The following is a 24,873-nucleotide window of genomic DNA, read 5'->3' as shown; positions in this document are numbered from 1 at the left end:
GGCAAACAACAACTCTGATAACGTGCACTCAGTATTCGTTTTCAATAAACATGAACATTTAAATAACAATTACAGAACAAAATAAAGTTTTATTTCAAATAGGTTAAAAAGAAGACTAATGTAATTCTGTAAAGTATTATTCAACAGTCATTTAAACAGACTGAAGTGTGCCTCCTAAGGTTAAACAATAAATACAGTATTGAGACTTAAGTAACTCTTAAAGTTCAATGTGATTTAGACCAAACGATCAAACTTTAATGGGAATCATGTCTAAGGACAAACGGAGCTGCTGCTGTCAGCTCTGTCCACCGTTTACTAGAGTCCTCATATGGAGCCTCTTCATCAAATGGCTGCGTTATTGTTTTGGTGACGTCATCAGCTGCTGCCTCTGTCTGCATCTGATGTACACATGGGGCCCTCACACACACACACACACACACACACACACACACACACAGGTGTAGAAGAGCTGCTGACGGCACAACAGCAGCGAACCTGAATATAACGAGCTGGTAATGTTCAGAGAGGTGGGCGCGTACGCGCTCGTACCATTATAATACATTCGTATACACGCGGCCCTTCCACTGCAACACATGCCACACACACACACACACATGCACACAGGCTTAAAAGACACTTCGCTGCTGCCGGCAGAAACAGCACCGAACATAAAGGTGGAGTTCGTTTTAGGGACCAGTTGCTCCGTTCTCTTTTCGTTTTCAGCCGTAGCTTCCTAACAGGGAGGCTGTCACTGGTTGGTCGTGTTCACATTAAGCGCACTGAGAGTTGGACGAGGAAAAAAACTCATGCGTCTGCGCGAACATAGAACTGCAATTAATAGAACGTGCTCTATGGACGATAAAACGATCTGTCCGTTCTGGTAGATCGCCGATACGTTCAAATCCTTCACGATCATTTATCGTCAAATCGCACAGCCCTGACTCATACTCATATGTGTTGTGACCTCATGACAACATAAGAGACTTGACTGCAAGACTTAATTTCCACTTTAGCAGTATAGCAATCCAGGTGGAGAGTGTGGATTAACTCAACCACCCAGGCCTTCACCAACCTTGACTTTGGCAAATACACATATATACCAGTGGTGGAGGAAGTACTGAAGCTTGGTACTTAAGTAAAAGTACAAATACCCAGCAAAATATATACTTAAATAAAAGTAGAAGTGCAGAACAATCCTACTTAAGTACTTACTTTTAAATGTACTTAAAGTATTAAAAGTACTCACGCACCAAATATATATTATTGATTTCCATTGCAAAGGATCTGAACAGGATAAAATAATCAAAGAAATCATTTTAAAGGTAGGGTAGGAGGTTTTGAAAACTCAGTGAGAGTCAGCCAGATTTAAACACACGCCCCTTTCTCTCGGACCTCACCCTGATTTGCCTCCAATCACATGGATGCAAATCACCTGAAGACGAGCTGCGGTCTGTGGCTTCGGCCATCATGCACGTAGAGAGGGACGACCAGCCAATACTCCTACAGGGTCCACCCGGAGGATTGGCTGATGTTTTTATGTTTTATAGCTTCAGATGGTTCATATTCTGCGTTTTAAAGAGAAACTGCGAACTAATCGGTTGCTATCGGACTGTAAGAAACACAACTGTGAGTTGTTGTTTGTTAGAAAGTGTGACTGTTATTACCTTATTTACTGAGTTTCTTTCAGTATTAGTTTGTTTCCTTGTAAGTTTAAGTTTTACATGTCTGACGTTCATGAACGCACCATAGCAGCTCTGACGTCATTGAACGCATCACACCCATGTCGGAGAACAGGTCCGTGTTCTGAGTGTGTCTCCAGGGGATGATTAGAAGTTCCTAATCACCGTGTGTCTCCCTGGTTTATTGCTGTGCGTAGATGCCAGAAGGTGAGATAAATGGCGTTATAAACGGCCGTCTTGTGCTATTATTGTGTAGTTTTAGTTATGCATTAGTTAATGCTATCTTGTGTTACTATGTTGGTAAGCTAATAGCTAACAAGCTAATATGCGGGATACGTGAGCTTCGTGTGAGAGGATTCGTTTACGGTTCATGATTTGTGTTACATATTTGAGTGCTGAATACAGTTACTTGCAATTTAGTTTATTGAATTCTGTTTTTCCTTTGTTGTTATTACAGACCACAGTAAAACAAATCAGCCTTTAACAGGACATGTGCATCCTAGTTCTTTAACTGGAACTCACCTTGCCGCTCTAAACCACCACACTCCTGGAGACAACCACCACTCTCCTGTTTGGTATTCATAAATGTACATTTAACTACAGACTTCACATTTGTAGTGGAGTAGAGACAGGTAAGGACGGTCCTCTGACACCCGAGGCTCCGACACATGCGGAAGCTCATGAAGCAATTGTTTGGAACCACTGTCACGTGACTAGTGACGTTTGAACCACTTCAGTGACGTTTGAAGCAGTCGAGTCATGTGATTGGATCGGGTTGTGAATCGCTTGGTGGGACCAGGTGTGTTCAGGGAGATGACTATATATCAATATATAGTAATAGATCAATCAGTTACATAGTGAAATATATTAGCTACATTGATACTTTTATCAGTTTGAGATTCTTTAAATATGAGTTCAATATATTACTTTGATGCAAACGATGCACATTTATTTTTTATTATTTATATCTAAGAATTTCATAGCATTAAACGCAGTTAATCGCAATTTGTCATGTGTACATTTTATTTTTGCAAAATGTAGTGGAGTAAAAGTATAAAGTGTGCACTATTATTTTTACTTAAGCACAGTAACGAAGTACAAATACTTAGGTAGGTTCCACCACTGACACATACACACTAACAGCCCTCCTCACTGATGGTGCAGATCAATAACTCATAACTAACTGATAAGTGATACAAACTAACAGGGAATGCAACTGAGTAACAACACAACCACACCCTGAACACTGTCACGCTGACATCTTTCAAATATAGTATCACAATAAATAATTTACAGAAATACATTTGGAAACAAATATTTACATATTAATTCTCATACTAATGGCACAATTCAAGTCCTTGTTTTAAGAACTAATTAACATTTATTTCAGTGTAGAAATAAGAACTGTTTAGTTGTGTTAGTGTAATAAATGCCTGTTTAGTTGAACACAGCATGATCAATTAAAGATGAACTGGACCAGCGCTGCAGGGGGCACTAATCTGTCATGAAAGGAGGAGTGAGACTGAGGAACCTGATTCACACTGATGAGATGTTCTGTAGCTTTAACACTTTCGCATGAGAACAGTGTGGCACTTTTGTGTCGGCCATGTTGAATCATCTGCATCAGAGACGTGTTTTGGACAATGATGGATCTGTATTGCTTTGTAGGAACAGACTGGGCTGCCTCTAAAAGTTAATGCTCAATGTCTGTATGTGTACACACACTAACCTACTCCCTGTCTTTGACAGATGGGATGGTTCCAGTACCAGAGCCACGCCACATCACATATTACCAACAGAAACTCCAATCACACTTCCAGGACAGGTTTCTGTATGCACAAGAAGGCTGGGCAGAAGATAAAGGGTGTCTGGTTGATATCTACACAGAGCTGTACATCACAGCCGGCCGTGACATACACATCAACACACAGCATGAGGTCCAACAGATCCAGAAAGTCTGGAGGCCCAGAGACACTGAGACATCTGTCAAACCCAGAGACATGTTCCAACATCCTTCTGGAAAAAAAAGACCTGTAAAAACAGTGCTGACCAATGGAATCGCAGGAATTGGAAAGACCTTCCTGGTGCAAAAGTTTATGCTGGACTGGGCTGAAGGAACAGCCAATCAAGATGTGCATCTCATTTTCCCCTTCTCCTTCCGTCAGCTGAATCCACTGATGGGAAAACAGTTCAGTTTGGCAAACCTCATTCATGAATGTATCCCAGAGGCTAAGGGCATCAAAGAGGAGGCTCTTAATTGCATCTTTACTGCTTTAGAATCATCAGGATACAGCAACTACGACAAGAGTGAATTCAAGCTTCTGTTTGTGTCTCATGGACTGGATGAGAGCCGCCTTCATCTGGACCTTCATGTTGACGATAGTCACTCTGTTGATGTAACTAAGTCCACCACCACCGATATCTTGGTGAAAAACCTCATCAATGGAAAACTGCTGCGCTCTGCTCGCATATGGATAACCACACGACCTGCAGCAGCCAAACAGATCCCTACTGACTGTGTGGATGTGGTGACAGAGGTCAGAGGGTTCACTGACCCACAGAAGGAGGAGTACTTCAGGAAGAGGTTCAGAGAGGAGGAGCAGGCCAGCAGGATCATCTCCCACATCAAGACATCACGAAGCCTCCACATCATGTGCCACATCCCAGTCTTCTGCTGGATCACTGCTACAGTTCTGGAGGACATGTTGGAAACCAGAGACCTGCCCAAGTCCCTGACTGAGATGTATGTAGAGTTTCTGATGTTTCAGGTAAATCAGACCAAAAGGAAATGTGGACCAGAGAAGTCCAGGCAGTACATTTTGTCACTAGCAAAACTGGCTCTTCAGCAGCTGGAAAAGGGCAACGTAATCTTCTATGAGAAGGATCTGAAAGAGTGTGGCTTCGATATCGGTAAAGCCTCAGTGTACTCAGGAGTGTTCACAGAGATCTTCAAAGAAGAGCGAAGAAGGAAACAGGAAACAAACAGGAATTCACAACATTCTGCTTTGTTCACCTGAGCGTTCAGGAGTTTCTGGCTGCTTTCCACCTCATACGCTGTTTCATTGATGGGGACGATGAAGAGCTGGTGAACTTCCTGGGAGAGAAAAGTTGGTCATCTCTGGATGACATCCTGTACAGAGTCATGGAGAAATCTCTGAACAGTGAAACTGGCCACCTGGACCTGATGGTTCGCTTCCTTCATGGTCTCTCCCTGCAGTCAAACCAGAAACTCTTAGGAGACCTGCTGGGTCAGACAGAGATCAGTTCAGAGGACATCCAGAGAGCCATCAACAACCTGAAACGGAGAAACACTTATAATGTGTCTCCTGACAGAAGCATCAACATCTTCCACTGTCTGATGGAGATGAATGACCTCTCAGTGAATCAGGAGATCCAAGAGTTCCTGCAGTCAGAGAACAGATCAGAGAAGGAACTCTCTGAGATCCACTGCTCAGCTCTGGCCTACATGCTGCAGATGTCAGAGGAGGTTCTTGATGAGCTAGACCTGATGAAGTACAACACAACAACAGAAGGACGTTTGAGACTGCTTCCAGCTGTGAGGAACTGCAGAAAGTTCAGGTGAGTCCAGATGTGACCAATCAGTGTAGATTACTGATTTAGTTCTTAGACACATTCACACTGTGTGTTTCTCTCTAACAGAGCTCCTTGTGTTCATTGACACATCACATCAGCTGTGTTTTTGTCTCAGATGTTCTTCTACTGTGAAAACATTGTTTTGTATGTTTCTGTTTGAAGCTAAATGGACAATAAATGTGTCTTTATTTGTAGTTAAAACAGCTGCATGTGGCCAAAGAGCTGCACAAACTACATAGATACAAAGACTGCAAAAACTGCAGCACAACATCATGGTATGCAAACATGCACACACATACCATTACACAAACAGTTCAATCAGGATGTCACACAACAGAATAACTCTTTAAAGTCTCTGAATGAAAGAGAAGAATTTATCTTTCACCAATATCAGCTGGAAGAACCTACAACAGAGGAATAAAGTGAAATACACTGTCAAAATGAGACGATGAGAATGATCAGAACTATTGTTACATGTCAAACAGTCAGATCAAATGAGATCACTGCTACTACTTAACGTGTCCCTTTCATAATGTTCTGATATTTCTGTCATCACAGACTTTCTGACTGTTACCTCTCAGAGACTCACTGTGAAGTTGTGGCCTCAGCTCTGAAGTCCGACCCCTCCCATCTGACAGAGCTCGACATGAACCGGAACAGGCTGGAGGATTCAGGACTGAAGCAGCTATGTGCTGGACTGGACAGTCCTCACTGCATACTGCAGGTTCTTAGGTCAGTTAATGTTATTATTAGGCTGAGGTCCAGTTTTTAAATCATCTGTCAGGACTGACAGACAGAAAAGGACCACAGACATGTGTATCTTCAGTCACTGTTGCTCTGATGACAAATCAGATCTACTCATATGTTCAAATGTTGCTCAGTAATTCAGTGAATAATTATTATTTTCTTCCCTCCCAGTAACAGTAATCTGTATGTTTTAATGTTATCCCATATTATTAGATGATCAGTGGTATCAATGGCTCTATCAATGTCTTGTATTGTTTTATTAGGTTGTGTGGCTGTGGTTTGTCAGAGATCAGCTCTCTGGGATCAGCTCTGAAGGCTAACCCCTCCCAGCTGAGATATCTGGACCTCAGTGGGAACCACCTGCAGGATGTGGAGCAGCTACGTGGTTTTCTGGAGAGTTGTGGACTGCAGACTCTGAGGTCAGTCTCAATAGTTTTATGTGTTGTGATGTAAAGTTTGTGGTGGGGTGAGCTCTGAAGTCCCAAGACTGCAGATCCTCGGGTCAGGGTAAATGTGGGTGTTGATCCAGTCTTCACATTTCATTGGTTGATCGGTTGGATTTTGTTGCTTATGTTTTGAACTTATGATGCATTACTAACCCACCCAACCCCAGATGTTGAATGTCTGTAGGGGTTTAGTTCTTGCTTTTTGAGTTTATGACTTTGTAACTCTACTCTTGTCAAGTTGTCTGATCAATGAGGGAGGTTTGGGTTTACTAAAGCTCTTTGAGATGCAGCATGGTTTTGTTTTCAGTTGTATATCAGCATGAGTTGCAGATATAACTAGTACAAATGAGTTCCAAAATAAAATTGTTGGAACTTTCTGGTGTAAAATATTTCCGACAAACATGTGTGAATATAGAAAACACTTCAACAACATGTAGCGCTCCCCTCTGTAGTCATATTGATGATGTTATGTGCGATCACAGACGGAGATCCAGAAGCAGGTACATTTACTCACTTTAATGGAGAAAACAAAAAACTACCACTGAGGAGAAAACTGAGCTGAGTCCAAAATATAACCAAAAACAACCACAAGGGCGAACTACGAGGTAACTTGAAGGAGGAACGAAAAAACAACCACGAGGGCGAAGCACAACTCAGGTCCAGGGCGAGAAACAACCGGGTGGCGTGGCTGGAGGCCTAGGCAAAAAACAAGGTAAGTCACTGGTCACTTGGAACGGACAGAAAGGTGGCTGGTTGCTTAGTACGAAAATAGCAGTGAAGAACTGGCGCCGAGGAGAAGGGAGGCGGCGCTTAAGTAGCCGGCGGAATGACGGGAAACGGAACCCAGGTGAGAAGAAGCCACGACTCCACCCAGCTGGACCATCGCGCCTGGAAAGAACAAAAACAAGGAAACGAGCAAGAAATGAAAAACACAGGAAGTGCCAGAGGAGCAACTCTCACCACATTACAGATGAGGGCAGGCTTTTAGGTTCTTTTAAAGTATTTATCCAATGTTTCTTAACCCTGATTAACTCAGTTTTAATTATTATCTTGGATGTCCCTTTAATACACACAAGTGCAGTGTTTGACCCATCAATCAAATGGCCATCTTTAAATTATATTTTTAATGAAGATCTTAACTACGTCTGCATATGTCTCTGCAATTGAATCACTGCCCTTTCTCAGGTGCTAGACTTCTTCTCACAGATTGTCCTGTCAACAACCTTAAGACACAAGTTACACACCGTTTTGTGCACTGCTAACTTAGAAATGAAGACAGAAAATCTCTGTGTTACACATGTTTCTCCGACACACCTCTCCTAGTCTGTGTCACACTGTGCTCACGGTCCTGTCACTTGTTATTAACCCCATCTATGCTGGTGGGACATCTTTCAGCAACATTCTTTAACATAACACAACAAACATGTAACACTTTTTACCCTTTGAAATCACATTTTAAATGCTTACACATTTAAACTTGAACTGAAATGATCAACACTCATTAAAACATGTGGGGATTTTAAACTGGGTTACAAACAAAACACATTTAGGAATGAAACCTTCTAGATGTAGGCTTCACTCAAGAGATTAAATGATGATGGATTGTGCAAGTACATCTATAACATTAAACTGCAGCTCATTAAACAAGACGAAAATATGAATTGACACACTATGAACACAAAGTTAACTAGAAAGCATTTCCTGCAGAAAATGTGAGTTTGGTTGCTGCAGCTGAAGCATTGCTCTGAATGATGTGAAGGATTGCTCTGAATTGCTGGAGAATCTGCAGTCTGAATTTAAGTTGCTGAAACACTTTGAATAGATGAAGCTGTTTTATTGTGAAAAGTAGAAAACCTTTGAACATTAGGAAGTTATGAAACAGAAACTGCTGAAGATGAACAATATGAAGTCACTGACCTTAAAGAATAGCCTGGAAATACACCATAAAGGTCTGAGGCTGGAATCATATCTAAAGCTAATAAGGACAGGCTGTATGGTTTTAATGTGGAAAAGTATCAGAGTTACCTCCCCCAGAACATGTTGGATGAAGTAGAAGCCATTTCCTGCATTCTGGTGGATTTCAACAGCTATTATACTGACAGAAGTAAAGGGTTAACTCAACAACTATTACTGAGAGATTCAATAACTCCTTATTTATTTTAAGCCATGATGACAAATATAAAACCAACTGAAAATGAAACAGTTCTGTCAGCCTCATGGTGGCACTACACTAACAGGTTATTAGAACAAAATGTTTACATCTGTTACTGTCTACCTCTGTGCCACCATGACTATAACCACAAAAACCACATTTCTGTTTCACTGTATTCCCAATGAGGCCATCAGCTGCACTGTCAGGTTTTAGAGACTTCACAGAACAGATCAGATTAAACAGATTAGAAACAGATTACCCAAAGCCTCCAAAAAAGCTGCACAACAGGTAACTTAGTTCACATGAATCTGTGCTGATGTGTCTGCTTGTGTTGATCAGCACACAATCAGTTCACATGAAGTGACTGAAACACAGAGGGAGGATCAATATAGAAGGAAACCCGCTCCCTGTCTCTCACTCCTGGCCTGCCCTATATGCCATAACGTCTGCTGCACGGTGTGCTTGCAGCTGAATCTCAGACCTCACCTGGCAACAATACATTTTTTTCTGATTGGCTGATTCCTGTTCTCTGCCATAGAAATGACAGATGATTAATAATAAAAAATGTACAAACATAATTCACAAATTAAAACCACTGACATTACTAAGCTTAGACAATAGTGTCCTTTCATGTTGTAGAATTGTTTTTTTCATTGCACTGCTCTACTTCTTACAATTATTCAGTATTGTTAAATGTACACATTTCATTTCTTTCAGGCTGAGCAGCTGTAACCTCTCAGAGAGAAGCTGTGAAGCTCTGTCCTCAGTCCTCAGCTCCCAGTCCTCTAGTCTGAGAGAGCTGGATCTGGATAATAATGACCTGCAGGATTCAGGAGTGAAGCTTCTTTGTGCTGGACTGGAGAGTGCTGACTGTGGTCTGGAATCACTGAGGTCAGGATCTGGTTGTTGATCATTTAAATGCATACCTTAACATTATGTTTGAAGCTTTTCTACATGCAGTTCATGTGTTGACATGTGGAGGCTTTCAGATTGACACTAATGTGCACTGAATTCTACACAAGTAAAAAGATCTTATTGTCATTATTCACAACAAATTTCCATTCATTCATCAATAACAACTAATTTGCATTTCTTTCAGACTGAGCAGCTGTAACCTCTCAGAGAGAAGCTGTGAAGCTCTGTCCTCAGTCCTCAGCTCCCAGTCCTCTAGTCTGAGAGAGCTGGATCTGGATAATAACGACCTGCAGGATTCAGGAGTGAAGCAGCTGTCTCACGGATTAGGGGGTCCAGACTGCAGACTGGAGACTCTCAGGTCAGGATCCAGCTTGTTGATCATCAGTTAAATTCTGCTTCATGTTCATGTTGAAGATCTGTTGGATTTTCCTTCTTTCTTCTTGAGTTCATGACATGTTTTGTACCTCCAGTCTGTCAGGTTGTCTGATCACACAGGAGGGCTGTGCTTCTCTGGCCTCGGCTCTGACCTCCAACCCCTCCTATCTGAGAGAGCTGGACCTGAGCTACAATCATCCAGGAGACTCAGGAGTGGAGCTGCTGTCTGCTTTACTCAACAGTCCAGATTGTAGTCTGAAGACTCTCAGGTACACAGAGACCACAGAGCATGAGTCCTCCTCAGTCTGTCAGTTTAGCTCATATATCCACAGCTGTTGATGGATGGACTGAAACTGCAGAGAAGAAATAATCACTGATCCCTGATGTTCATCTTCCTCCATCATTAAGTGTCCATCATGTTAACTTCACTTTTCTTTATACACGTTCTTCATGTCAAAATACAAACAGACTGATTTTCAGTCACACTTAGTGCAGATCAAATACAAAATGATGCCCTACTTATTAATGTCCTCAGCTGTAAGAACCACTGAATTATTTCCACAAACAAATGTTCCTGAAACAATCCATATGTGAAGCTTCAGAGGAGACAACAACACAATGGTAGAAGGAGGAGTTCCTTCAGTCAGAGACAGAGAGCAGGGAGACACTACAATATTATCACTGTAAAAACTACACACAGACATGAGTGAATGTATTTATTTGAAGTGTGTCAGAAACTCTTCCATCCATGACACATGTGAACCAGGCTTGTGTTTGCATATAGAGTGAAAGGAACAAACAGTCAGAGACAGTGTGGCTTGTTTGCTGCTTTGGATAAATGCACAATGCTGAGATCAAACCTACACTGTTGCTGCATGAAGAGGATTTTACAGTAAAGCACTGACAGAGAGCAATATTTCACAGAATGGAGGACATGAATAAACACAGAGCAGATCAGGAGAGACTCTTCTGGAGTCGACACAGATGAGTTTCAGTCTGTTTGTGTGTCTCTGACAAACTGAGGAGCTCTGCTTCATGTTGATCAGCAGTTTGGACTCATGTTGGTTAGAAAATCATTCTGACTGTGTTTCTTCCTGCAGGGTGGAGCATGGTGGAGAGCAGTGGTTAAAACCTGGGCCGAGGAAGTGTAAGTTTGACTCAGTCTTTCCTCATGTTATTGTGCATGAGTCAGTGTTCTATCAGTCCATCAGAGCTGTTGTAGCGCAGCCTCGGCGGTTGGATTTCTTTGGTGTTTACTGGAGTTTATTACTCCCCAGCAGGAGTTTTAGGTTCCAGCTTTGTCATTGTCACTGCTACAAACGCCAGTCCTAATTTTCAGCACAATGCAGCATTTCCATTCAACCAATCACAGGGCAGCATTCCAACTGTCATGGCGGAGCCCTGTCAGTAGATAGAAAGTATGTCCAGCCGTCTTTTAAATGAGTGTTTTAGCTATGTGACATGAATAACTTTGACAGTATCCATGAGGCAGTCCTCGTTTCTTCCATGGGAAAAAAGTGGAAGCCTTCCAAACAGAATCCCGAAACTCAGCTGGAGGGAAAATACCGGCCACTTCCTGTTCACATACTAAAGAGAAAAACTTTTGTCATGCGGATCAACTGACAGTCGGCGAAATAATATTATTAGAAATACATATATAAATACATAAAATGAGTTTTGTGATGAAATGGATTTATAGCTTTTTGGGTGGAAAAAAGATTTGATTGTTTAATAAATGTTTAAAATCAAAATATAGATTAGATTTTTGATGTTATTACAAACTCATGATGATATATTACAGTTTGAAACATAAACTAGAAGTTTCATATAAACCCTTTTTGGAAAGAAAACACTTTTTTCTGGATTTATAGCGTTTTGGAAGCAATCTCTTCATTTGTTAGGCGGGACAGCCGAAACCAGTTAAACAAGCTTTTACTGACAGCTCTGAACAGACCACATTAACTTATCATTCATTTTAGTGCAGCCGCCACAACTTCCATTTCACAAACCATTGTTTAATCTTCAGTTATTATATTTCCTTTTATTTGCTTTGTGCTTTGGTTTCATTCTGTAACACTGGACTTATTTTTATGAAGGTTTGAACTCTGACAGTGTTTGAACAGGAGAGAAAGGAGTATAAAGTGTGTAGTGAGGGGTTCACAGCCTTAAAGCATCTAGGGCAGGGGAGGGCAATTTTTGCGAGGGCCACATAGACTTCCATTAGAAAAGCAAAGGGCCACATTTCTTTCATCAATAATAATATGAATTGAATTGGAGATCACTGGCACAGTATCTACCTTTATAAATATGCTCTTGTTACATTTTCATCACTGTAAGCAGTGTTTCCCACAGACCAGTGTGTGGGGGCATCTCGGTGTCACATCGGTCGGAGAGTTGGTCATTGGGGTTCATAAAGGTTAAATATACACCTGCATGCTTATCTATGACAGTTTTAAAGCTACAAGAAGCATTTTGAATGGATTCAGTTAAATCTTAATTCCCTCAGTTAGTTCTGGGTGATAAGATGAATAAATACATGCTGACTTGAACCCTGCCTGGACCTTCCCCCACCTCAGCTCCATACATTACAGGCCAGTAGAATGAGTTTGCTCAGACAGACCTGTCCTTTCTCCTGTTTCCTGGATGACTCACCGAACTGAAATTAAAGTTCTTACTTTAATTTGAGCCTAGTTTAGTTCTAATCTAAGGAATGGATTCCACAAACATCTGAAGCTGAAGGTTTTTATTTCACTATGAACTCAACACTGACCTCATGTGTCCGCCTGTTCTTGTTTTGTAAAATGAAATTTTCTGCTCAAATAAAGGTTCAAATAAATAATGTGATATAACCACATAAATACATTAATAGCATAAATACTATAATCAGATATATGGAACTACTAAAGTTACAACAAGGCAACTAACTGATTAATAAATGGGTGCGCGATGTTCCATTATCAATAACGTTGGCCGTCTTCTCTGTGAGCATATCCGCCGGTCCGGGTTTTCCTTCAACAGTCAGTAGGCGTCAGTCATGGTGCATTGAAAGGAGGAGCGGGCGGATCAGCTGCTCTCGGTGTGTGCGCATGCATGTGCGCTTATGTGTGTGTGTGAACGCGGACGGGAGGAGAGAGAGAGAGTTGCGCGGCGTTGAATGAACGGAATTATAGCTATATTATAAAATCGCATTGGCGGAAAAAAAAACACAGAATCAATGTGTGGCGGAGGGTGTTGATGATGTGAACTGGTCTGTGTGTGGGGAACCCTGGTAAGAGTCTTTTGCTGTCATTTAGTGCTCTCTCCTCTGTCCTCTGTGTGTGTCCAGCTCTACTCTGAGTGTGTGCTGGTTGTATGTTGAAACACACACACACACAGAGCAGCACAGATGATGTGAAGATATTTTTACAGAAGAAAACCATTCGAGTTCAAACTAGTTTTAAAAACGATCAAATCCCAAAGCTCTGAAAGTTGGACAAGGTCTGAGCTTTTTAAGAACAGATGACGAGGAAATATTTCGGCTGCAGCAGCGCGGTAACATCTGAATGTGCCTTGGAGTTTCTTCACGCTTTACCGTACATTTCAGCATAGTCACGCAGCACCAGGTCTGATCTAGAATAGCTGTAAAAAATAAAGCCCATCACTTCACGGATTTCACCTTTTGCGGGTTATTTTTGGAACGTAACCCCGAGATTAACGAGGGACCTCTGATGAGAAGGAAGAGACTGGGCTCTCAGCTGCAGTAAAGGGGGCAGGTCTGGCTCCAACACAGGTTTCAATGTGCAAGATGTCTTGCCCTCACATTCTTCTTCCATTTCCACTTGTCCTGAAACTTCGGCCTTCGCTGTCAACCTTCCTTTTCTTACTCACACTTGCCATTTTAGAAATGGGCAATAAAAAAAAACACAGATCACTGGCAAACAGGGTGGTGAGAGTTTGACCATGTTTGCTGCCATCTTGTGGTGAAATGTTAAATATATATAAATAATAATCATTTTTAAACGTGTGATTTCATCCTGTGGACAACAGTACTGGTGGCATATTATGACATTATTGATTTTATGACAGAGGCCTCGGCCCAGTGAACATATGAACTGGACTTTTGGTCTGTTCTACAGGAAAAACCCTCAATGATAATGCACCAACAATCCCAACCAAAGAAAGGAACATAAGGACAGAAAAACCAAACAGGAAAGAAAATAGAAATAACTATTGTATATATAACCTAGAAAATTTCACAAGACATTTTGAGTGGGCCAATGCGCGCTCACCCACATTCTGCTGCCGGTCCGCCCCATTATATACCACCAAACCTCATTCCTGATCACCGGCATATGTGAAAGATGCCACTGATGACATTTCATGCTTTTACAGTGTTTCTGGTTTTATATAAGGTTTAATAGCCCCAAGCTTCTCCATTCATTCTGAATGGAGGGATCCTAAAGATGTGGATGTGACTTTGGCTGCTATTTTATGAAGTTTGGTAAAAGACATGAACATGAGGACTCAGTATGATAAAGTCCAACTCCTTATGAGCAGTTTGCAGTTGAAATAAATATTCTGTGTAGAGGCATGCCAGACTGATAGGCTTCCAAAGTTAGCTGGATTTTGTCAGGGATCTCACCAGTTTCCCATTATTTCCTATGAGGGGGGTTAGGTCAGCTTAAGTGGCTTGCCTGTCAAAACAAAAAGTGGCACAGACATGGGGACTCAATATGTCAGAGGTCTAATGTTTATCTACATTTTACATTTTGAATGAAGGTTCTGTGTGAAAGCATGCCCAAACGCCATGCCTTCAAAGTTTGACAGTAATTTGATGCCTGTGGGGAGGGTCGATCGCAGTTTTTTCTGGATTTTTTCAAACACCGTTTATCCGATCGCTACCAAACCTCAGAGGGTAGTAGTCCTGACCGAGCCGGTCGATTTGATGTATAATTTGTAGGGGTGGCTAGCGCTAGTTAGCTGTGTAATGAATTAGAGGCTTTTATTTTGAAAATCAGTGTGTGTCTGTGTAAGTGTGTGTGTGTGTGTGGGGGGGGGGGGGGGGGGGGGGGGGGGGGGGTTGGGGACACTCCCTAATGCATGTTAAAACATGTTTAAGTGTTTTATTTTGAAAATCTACACGTCAGCCATATCCTGTTATTGTGCAGGGTCTTTTATTTTGAAAATCCATGTTTGTGTGTCTGTGTGTTGGCAGGTGTGTATAGTGTGTGTCTGCATATTTCTGGGTGGCTTGTGTGTAGTTTACCAGGCCTAGTAAGGTGTGTAATGATTTGGAGGCTTTTATTTTGAAAATCAGTGTGTGTGTGTGTGTTTGTGTGTGTGTGTGTGTGTGTGTGTGTGTGTGTGTGTGTGTCTGTGAGTGTAGTTGTGTATGTTCCTGTATGGAGCTTTTGGATGATGCTCTTTATCCAATGATACAGTTGATGCTGCTGTTACGGTCACCATGGAAACGGCTCCCTCAGTTTTCGGCTTCCTGGTTTTGTGACTTTTGCCTTTTTCTCTCTCTCTCCCCATTCACCGTCTATGTCGTTCGCCCACTGGTTTTTTGCGATTTACGTGAAAACCGTACGTCGGAACGGAAAGAAAAGTCACAGCACAGGTGTCCCGGTACAGCCGGACGTCCTGTAACAGTTTCAGGTCGCTCACATTAAAGCTGTGGGACTAGTTCTGCTGAAAATGTGTCCAGAAGAAGGAGAATAATACAGAAGCGGAATAAGTATTTACAATAGTAACAGTGGAACAATATCAGGATAGATCAGGAGGTCTGAGTCTGGTCTTTCAGTCCAGATCCTCCTCCAGACTCTGATGAAGGAGCTTTTGGATGATGCTCTTTATCCAATGATACAGTTGATGCTGCTGTTCTTCTCATGTTCTAAATGTGTCGTCTGTCTTTACTCACATTGCTGCAAATATCCAGTTTGTGTTTGAACACAAAGCTGATAGTTGTGTGTTTGTTCATTCAAACATTAGTGACAAAAAGTCTGATGATAAACTTTGTATGAATGAACAACACATCAGTCAGTAAAGACAGAATGAAGCCATCAGATGTGTCAGATGATAAACTGCAGCTGTGTCTTTTTCTCTCCATCAGATTTCTGTCAACTTGAAGTCGACACAAACTCAGTGCACACAAAGCTCAAACTGTCTGACAACAACAGGAAGGTGACACATGTGAGAGAGGAGCAGCCATATCCTGATCATCCAGACAGATTTGAGGTGTGGCCTCAGCTGCTGTGTAGAAATGTTCTGACTGGTCGCTGTTACTGGGAGGTCGAGAGGAGAGGAGTGGTTTATATATCAGTGAGTTACAGAAGAATCAGAAGGAAAGGACACAGTGTTGACTGCAGGTTTGGAGGAAACAATCAGTCCTGGAGTCTGATCTGCTCTGATCATGGTTACTATGTCTGTCACAATAACAGAAGAACATACATCTCCTCCTCCTCTGTCTCTCACAGAGCAGCAGTGTATGTGGACTGTCCTGCTGGCACTCTGTCCTTCTACAGAGTCTCCTCTGACACACTGATCCACCTCCACACCTTCAGCACCACATTCACTCAGCCTCTACATGCTGGGTTCTGGTTGTGGTCTCGTGGTTCCTCAGTGAGTCTGTGCTGTGTGTAGAAGCAGAGTGTGTGGAAGTGACAGCAGCTTCAACTTTGTGCTTTAAATGTTGATGATGTTTCACTTTCATTTGAATCACTGACTGTGATTTCAGGTCAGAACATGTTTTTGTCTTAGAAGCAGTGAAATGAAGAATGTGAAGCTGAATTTATGATCATGAACTTTGACATGTCCTCACAAATGAAACCCTTACATTAAGAAATGCATGATTCCATGTTGTTATGGCTCTGATATTAAAATGTAGTATTATAATAGGAGTTAATGGACCTAAGTGGAAAACACCATTTAAAACTGCTGCAATACAAACACTAATAACTCCAACTCAATATTTTGGATAAACTTTGACATGACAGATATAAAATAATGCCTGAGCCTCCCAACTTGTACAATAACTTGTGTCTCTCTCTCTCTCTCTCTCCCTCCCTTTCTCTCTCTCCCTCTCTCTCTCCCTCTCTCCTCTCCCTCTCTCTCTCTCCTCCCTCCCTCCTCCCTTTCTCTCGCTCTCCCCCCTCTCTCTCCCTCTCGCTCTCCCTCTCTCTCTCCCTCCCTCCTCCTCCCTTTCTCTCTCCTCCCACCCTCGCTCTCTCTCTCCTCATCCCTCTCTCTCTCATCCTGTCTCTTCCCTCCCTCTCTCTCTCCCTCCCTTCTCTCCTCTCCCTCTCTCTCTCTCCCTCTCGCTCTCTCTCCCCTCCCTCTCTCTCTCTCCCTCTTGCTCTCCTCCTCTCTCCCTCTCCCCCCCTCTCTCTCCTCTCTCCCTCTTTCCCCCCTCTCTCCCTCCCTTTCTCTCTCTCCTCTCCCTCTCTCCCTCCCTTTCTATCTCTCCCTCTTGCTCTCTCTCTCTCCCCCCCTCTCGCTCTCTTGCTCTCCTCTCTCTCCTCCTCTCCCTCTCTCCCCCCCCTCTCTCTCTCTCTCTCTCCTCTCTCCTCTCCTCTCTCTCTCTCCCCTCTCTCTCCTCTCTCTTTCTCCCTCTTGCTCTCTCCTCTCCCTCCCTCCCCTCTCTCTCTCCCTCTCTCTCTCCTGTCTCTCCCTCCCTCTCTCTCTCTCCCTCTTGCTCTCTCCTCTCCCTCTCTCTCCCTCCCTTTCTATCTCTCCCTCTTTCTCTCTCTCTCTCCCCCCCTCTCTCTCTCTTGCTCTCTCCTCTCTCTCTCTCTCTCTCCCTCCCTCTCTCCCCCCCCTCTCTCTCTCCTCTCTCTCCTCTCTCTCTCTCCCTCCTCTCTCCCTCTCTTCTCCCTCTTGCTCTCTCCTCTCCCTCCCTCCCTCTCCCCTCTCTCTCTCCTGTCTCTCCCTCCCTCTCTCTCTCTCCCTCTTGCTCTCTCCTCTCTCTCTCTCCCTCTCCCCCCCCTCTCTCCCTCCCTTTCTCTCTCTCCCTCTCCCCCCTCTCTCTCTCTCTCCTCTCCCTCTCTATCTCTCCCTCCCTCTCTCTCTCCCTGTCTCTTCCTCCCTCTCCCCCCCTCCCTCTCTCTCTCTCTTCTCCCCCCCTCTCTCCCTCCCTTTCTCTCTCTCCCCCCTCTCTCCCTCCCTTTCTCTCTCTCCCCCCCCCTCTCTCCCTCCCTTTCTCTCTCTCCCCCCCTCTCTCTCCCTCCTCTCTCTCTCTCCTTCTCTCCCACCCTCCTCTCTCTCTCCCTCTTGCTCGCTCCTCCTCCTCTCCCCCCCTCTCTCCCTCCCTCTCTCTCCCTGTCTCTCTCCCCCCTCTCTCTCCCTCCCTTTCTATCTCTCCCTCTCCCCCTCTCTTTCTCTCTCTCCCTCCCTCTCTCTCTCTCTCTCCCTCTTGCTCTCCTCCTCTCTCCTCCCTCTCTCCCCCCCTCTCTCTCCTCTCTCTTTCTCCCTCACTCTCTCTCCTCTCCCTTCCTCCCTCTCTCTCTCTCTCCTTCCTCTCCCTCCCTCTCTCTCTCTCCCCTTGCTCCCTCCTCTCTCTCCTCCCTCCTCCCTCTCTCTCTCTCCCTCTTGCTCTCTCCCTCTCTCTCCTCTCTCTCTCTCCTCCTCTCTCTTTCTCTCCCTCTCTCTCCCTCCTCTCCCTCCCCTCTTTCTCTCTCCTCTCCCTCCCTCCCCTCTCTCCTCTCCCTCCCTCCCTCTCTCTCTCCTGTCTCTCCCCTCCCTCTCTCTCTCTCCCTCTTGCTCTCTCCTCTCTCTCTCCCTCCCTCCCTCTCTCTCTCTCCCTCTTGCTCTCTCCCTCTCTCTCTCTCTCTCCTCTCTCTCTCTTTCCCCTCTCTCTCTCCCTCTCTCCCTCCCTCCCTCTTGCTCTCTCTCTCCCTCCCTCCCTCTCCTCTCCCTCCCCTCTCTCTCCTCTCTCCCTTCTCCCCCTCTCTCTCCTCCCTCTTGCTCTCTCCTCTCTCTCTCTCTCTCCCTCTCGCTCTCTCTCCTCTCTCTCTCCTCCTCTCCCACTCTCTCCCTCCCTCTCCCCTCTCCCTCTCCTCTCTCTCTCACAAGTACCAAATAAAACAGGAAGTAACTAGTAAACTCAAATTAATGCAAACAGAAAACAACCTATCAAAATAAAAGCCCTGGCTCAAACCCTGACAGTACCCCCTCCTCAACGTGCGCCGGATGGAGGCGGTAGAAGTCTTGGATGAGAGTGGGGTCCAAAATCCTTGAGGCCGGTTCCCATGATCTCTCCTCAGGACCATAACCCTGCCAGTCCACCAGGTATTGCAGGCCCCTGCCCCATCGTCTGACGTCCAAAAGTCTGCGGACAGTGTAGGCTGGCTGACCGTCGATGATTCTGGGAGGCGAGGAGGTGCAGCGGAGGTGATGCAGCGGACTGGTGGTGAATGGCTTTCAACTGAGAACATGGAATACTGGGTGGATCCGGAGGTTTCTGGGAAGGCGGAGTTTGACAGCCACAGGGTTGATGATTTTTATGATCTCAAATGGTCCATGAATCTGGGTAGAGTTTTCTTAGATTCTGTACGGATTTGATGTTGGATGTGGAAAGATAAACCTGCTGTCCGACGGAGTAGTCTGGAGCTCTGGAACGGTGTGGTCAGCCAGCCGCTTGTTGGTAGCGGACGAACGAGCAGGGCAGCACGGCCTCCCCCAAATGCGCCTGCCTGGCGATACTGATGTTGGACAGACGGTACCGCCACTCTCGGTCTCTTCTTCTGGGAATAGCGGTGGCTGGAAACCCATGGAACACTCGAAGGGAGAGAGACCAGAGGCAGAAGAGGTAGTGAATTGTGTGCATACTCAACCCCTGGGTCCGTGCTCCAGGTGGACTGCGTTTGCACAGACACCGGAGGGCAGCTTCTAGGTCTTGATTGGCCCGCTCCGTCTGGCCATTGGTTTGGGGTGGAATCCTGAGGAGAGACTGGCGGAGGTGCCGAAGGCTGTACAAGGCCCGCCAGACCTGGCGAGATGAACTGGGACCACGATCAAGCGCCTACCTGCCTGCTACTTTATACTATACTACAGTAAACAGTCCAGAAACAACATCCAATCAAGCGTTTAGTTTACAGCGCCTCGTATCAACAGGACGTCATGTTTGTAAATACAAAACTCATTTTTTAATGCTACTAGCATTTAAAACTCTCGAACTACTGCTCTTTACTTACATTTAATGTGAATTCGGCACTCCTGCCGTGCCACACACACACAAGAACTACATCTGTCATTAGTAAAAAGGCTGTCCCTCATATTAATGCTACCAAGGTGATGACAGTGTGCTTTAACACAGCACTCATCATCTATGGCCTCTCCTTATTACACTTTCAGTCACAACACACTGCACTAACCACAGTAACCAAACATGGCAGACCACAGTCATTTACCCAGTCACAGCTGCACTGATGCTTTTCACTGTCCCACACAACTTCATTCATTGAGAGCATTAGCACCAAAGCAGCACATTAAATTGACACATCTTACCTCTCGTAAGCTGATGAAGGAGGGTCTGACCGTCGTTCGCGGGGCAGGCGCACAACGGTTTTTATATCAGGTCCGAGTCAGGTGGTCCAATCAGATGTCCCCTTCAGTGACCCGTGCACCTGGCTGTCCATAGGACGGACTGTGGCCTGTCAGTCAGTCAAAATGTCAGCCATGTTGGTCAGTTGTAACTGGTATCTTTATTGTTAAGAAAAGGCGGTCATATTTCAAAATAATAAGTGTACTCCAGTAACAAATTGTGATGTTAAAAATAGCGAAGTACATTATTTTGTTACATCTGGTCTCAGTCTAGTTCTGTAGGCTGCACAACCACAGGAAGACTGCTGACTTGACAGTTGCCCAAAAGACGACCATTGACACCTTGCACAAGGAGGGCAAGACACAAAGAGGCTGGCTGTTCACAGAGCTCTGTCCAAGCACATTAACAGAGAGGGAAGGGGAGTACAAGCAAGAGGGAGTACAAAGTGTTCTGCCCAAACAGGGACTTGAACCCTGGACCCTCAGATTAAAAGTCTGATGCTTCCAATACTTCACTAGTACACTTCATGTAGTGTAGTGAGATCTGATTGACTTGCAATTGACCCTTTATACAAGGGGGATTAGCTCAAATGGTAGAGCGCTTGCTGCGCAAAGAAGGGGTCCGATTTTCTCGCTGTCGCACGCAAGGGAAAAAGTTGAGAAAAATGTGGAGCCCCGCTGTGCGCGGACAAACGTCTCGTGTAGCGGTATTGAGGCAATAATCCTGTTCATTATAAAGGAGTTTAAGTGAAATATGAAACAAATCATCTGCCATGGGCTGGACTCGAACCCGTAGTCTGTGCCGTCGGCTGTGCGACAATGTATAGAGTTGTTGGAATGTTTAAAACCCACAACGTGCGTAAAATAATTAATGATTGATTTAGCTTAGTTTAGATATGTTTAAATATATTACAATATCAACAGATGTTTTTTAGTTTATATGCCCCGTCCAATGACTTGTGATGTTTACCTGTTTATGGTTTAATAATATGAACAATGAGCATTCAAACGTGTTTTTGTGTGGGAGCTTCTTTGATAAAGATCAGAGTGAATCTTAAATGTTTATATGATTTATCAGAACAAATATAAAACAAATACAAGTGAATACACACACACACACACACTGCATACAGGACTATAAAATACTATTCAGCCCATTCACCCATGTGAAAATATATACAACATATACAGGTCAAATATTAGGTCAAATATTACACAATGTACAATTATACAATAACATTCAACAGCACTGCATAAAGACAGACAGGCTTGTTGATTTAAACATAAGAAAATTGCTTATATACAATATATACAGGCCAAACATTACAGTGTTTACTGTGGATGTTTTTGCTGGCGCAGCCACTCATCCAGAGACATTCCACTGGATGAACGCGAGCAAAATGTGGCATTACCATATCTACTGTGGCCAAACTCTGCTGTTTTAGGATGCCCACATTTGCTGCATGTGTTGAAGGTAACCCTTCTCACATACTTCCTTTTTTGGACTCCACTCTCCTCCTCCAGAGCCCGCCGCCGCCTGTTCCTCTGAGTGAAACGGGACACAGTAGGAAGAGGAGCAGCAGACGCAGGAAGAAGAGGAGCTGCGCCTGCACCGGATGCTGCAGTACCAGAAGCTGCCATCACCACTGGCACAGTCATGTTTGGGTTCAGAACTAACGTGCCTAACCCAGCTGCTGAAACAGGCTGTGCAGTTTCTGATGCTGTGGGACCAGGTACTGTGGGCACAGGTGTGATGGGGCGCTCCCTGATGCGCCGGCGACCAGGCCGCAGAGGAGGAGCCTGTCCTTCCTGATTTGGTGGAAGTACAAATGCGTGTCTTGGGCCTGACGTGACTGGTGCTTCATCCAGTGGTTCCCTCGGAGCAGTAAGCCGGGTTTGAGCCACAGGAATTGAGGCAGATGGAGCCGGTCCCTGATTAAGGACACTCAATTCCTGATTCTTCTGCCGCCGTTGAAACCTGAAAATACATCATTTGTATTATATGTGTTTAGAAGTATTTACTTCATTTGAGGCAAATAGTGTACCCTGCCTACCACTGAATGAGTGTCCGCTGGTTTAGCTCAAAGAGCTGGATCGTGGTTTCCTCCATCAGCCTGGTGCTGTTAAGCACCAAATCTCGGATGTGGTGGTAATCGGTGAGGATTTTAGACCACCTGGGGTTGCTCACTCCAGCCTTTTTGGTTGTTGACCTGTGTAAAGCGCACAGCTTTACACATATGGCCTCAACTAAGCGGCTGGTACTAGGCCACTGAGCTGGCCCCCCAGGATGGCCAATCAAACACCGTTTTACACTCTCCACACCCGGGGTGACTCCAGATCGCTTTGGTGCCTTAAAGCGGCCGTGTGTCAGTCGAGGCTGGTAGTTAACCCGTTGTTTGTCACCATCAGGGAGCGCTGCCCACAGCCGGAAGGCCTCTGTCACCTGCAGCTCAGTGAGGTAAGAAGCCTCACGAAGACCCACAAGGTAACCAGCCAGTTCCTGGACCTTGTCCCACCCAGTGACACCATCAGGGCCAATAACTGCTCCCTAGTAAATGCAGATTAATGTTAATATATGTGCAATAAAAGCTGACCAAAAGTTAAAAGGCCATTAAAATGTCTTACCTGAGGCTCGTTGGATGGACTGCTTCCAGGATCCAGTGCAGCCTGAGAGATGTCAGACGGCTGTGACAGCACTAAGGAGGCAGAGGCAGGATGCTGTCCTTCTCCATCACTGGACGTGGATGGGTGGGGTGGAGCAGAGGCCTGAGGACTGGTTGTCAAAGATGGGGGGCTCTTTTGAAGATCATGGCAGGGGTCATCCTCACAGAGCACTGATACTGTGATGTCCTCCATGATCTCCTCCTGAAATCCCTCATCTTGCAGGTCCTCGTCATTTATTTGCTCCACCAACCTGTCCTCCTCTTCAGGGTTCTGGAGCACTGGAGTCAATGTTTTGCCTGTCTGGCTGTACAGATACTCCACCCCCAGCAATTCACCTACAAGAAAAAAACAAAAAAGAAAGTGTTCTTAATATTTTGTCCAGAACATAAAAGGTTATACAGATAATGTTTCAAAATACAAAAATGTGGATTGATGAATAAATGATTTATATTAGTGTTAAATGAGTATTTCTTGCCTGTGTATACTCCAGGAGGGCGGTAGCGCTCATCCCAGGGCTTCCCAAACACAACTCGGCTGAGCTGGTCCACAGCCTCTCGCAGGGCACTGCCATATGATCGGATGGAAGAGGCTCCTTTTACAGCCTCTTCCATCCGATCTTCATTCCATCGCATCAAGCCTTCAAGGAGATAGGCCTGAAAATGTGCATCACTGGCACTGGTTCCTAAAGGTTAAATAAAATAGAAAAAAAGGGTCACACACGCGCAAGATATGTGCTACATTTGAGGTACTATGAGGTTACATGCAATAGAGTTATGTAAATACATGAAAAATCATCATTATAACCAGAATTAATGAGGAAAAGTAATTAAATTAGTTTCTTGTGAGATAAGATCTGTTCTGACATCAGAAAAGGACTGTAATATTACTGTAGAATGTGACATTACTTTAAAGTAATGGAAACAGTTACAGTGCTTATAATACTTAAAGAGACACTGTAATCCATATGGGATACCTGGGATGAAGCGGTTCAAGTGGAGGTGGAAAGACTCCAGGGAGGTAGAGCCACGGGCACACCTGTAGCAGCACAGCTCCACACCACCTTTCTTCAGTGTCCCCTTCTTAATGTAGAGTGGGAAGTTCTCTGGGTCTTGGATACACAGTACATGTTTCTGCTGTTCTTTCCATATTTGCTGGATCCGATCATGGTCCAGTAGAGGAACTCCCAGAGTGTCCTTCCCATCCACACTGTCAAAGTGATCAATCAGTGATCCAATCAGGCTGGTGGTCTCCTCCATCCCTCTGGTCCTCCTGCGGCAGTGCAGTGCCAACTCCCTCCGGGTAATGCGAGCACTGAGTGCCTTTTCTGAGAGGTGGCCGGTCTTCTTTGCTGCTAGCTCCCCCTCCTTTGCACGGCGAAGAGCAGCGACATCCTCTGGATCCCATTCAAAGATGCACGTGGACAGACGTGCCATGAAGACTCCATAGAGTGGATGAGCCTCTGTTGTGACACCTGCAGCAAATCGGCGCATAACATGCCAGATGTCAAGGCGCACTTCGAGGTCATCCCACTCTGAAAACATGGCCTTAACACGAGACTGGCCATGCTGACTGCAGCAGTCTCTGTCCACATACATCACTTTTGGGGGCATCTGTCCTGCCTCCCGATAGCGCTTCATCAGGCCAGCTGCCATGGCATCCAATCCATGTCCCTCGGCAGCTGTGAGCACAGAGACAAGGACTTGGCCGTGTTCATTTCCCACATTTGTGCACCAAGCAGCTGTCCCTGAAGCAGCCCCAGCGAGTTTCTTTGTGACCTATTTGG

The 24,873-nt window shown here is 44.6% G+C and overlaps 1 long non-coding RNA gene across 1 annotated transcript in view; it reads left to right on the top strand.

Moving 5' to 3' along the window:
* Positions 1-4,768: 4,768 nt before the first annotated feature.
* Positions 4,769-24,873, top strand: part of LOC114429820 (uncharacterized) — a 27,437-nt gene continuing 7,332 nt past the window's right edge. The window contains exons 1-2 of the long non-coding RNA XR_003669938.1: positions 4,769-4,786; positions 10,609-10,614. This is a non-coding gene — a long non-coding RNA (uncharacterized LOC114429820). The remainder of the gene's footprint in view (positions 4,787-10,608; positions 10,615-24,873) is intronic.

Source organism: Parambassis ranga, unplaced genomic scaffold, assembly GCF_900634625.1.
Source record: "Parambassis ranga unplaced genomic scaffold, fParRan2.1 scaffold_21_arrow_ctg1, whole genome shotgun sequence".
NCBI lineage: Eukaryota > Metazoa > Chordata > Actinopteri > Ambassidae > Parambassis > Parambassis ranga.
Note: the sequence above shows the minus strand (reverse complement) of the source record. Positions and strands in the feature narration are given on the sequence as shown.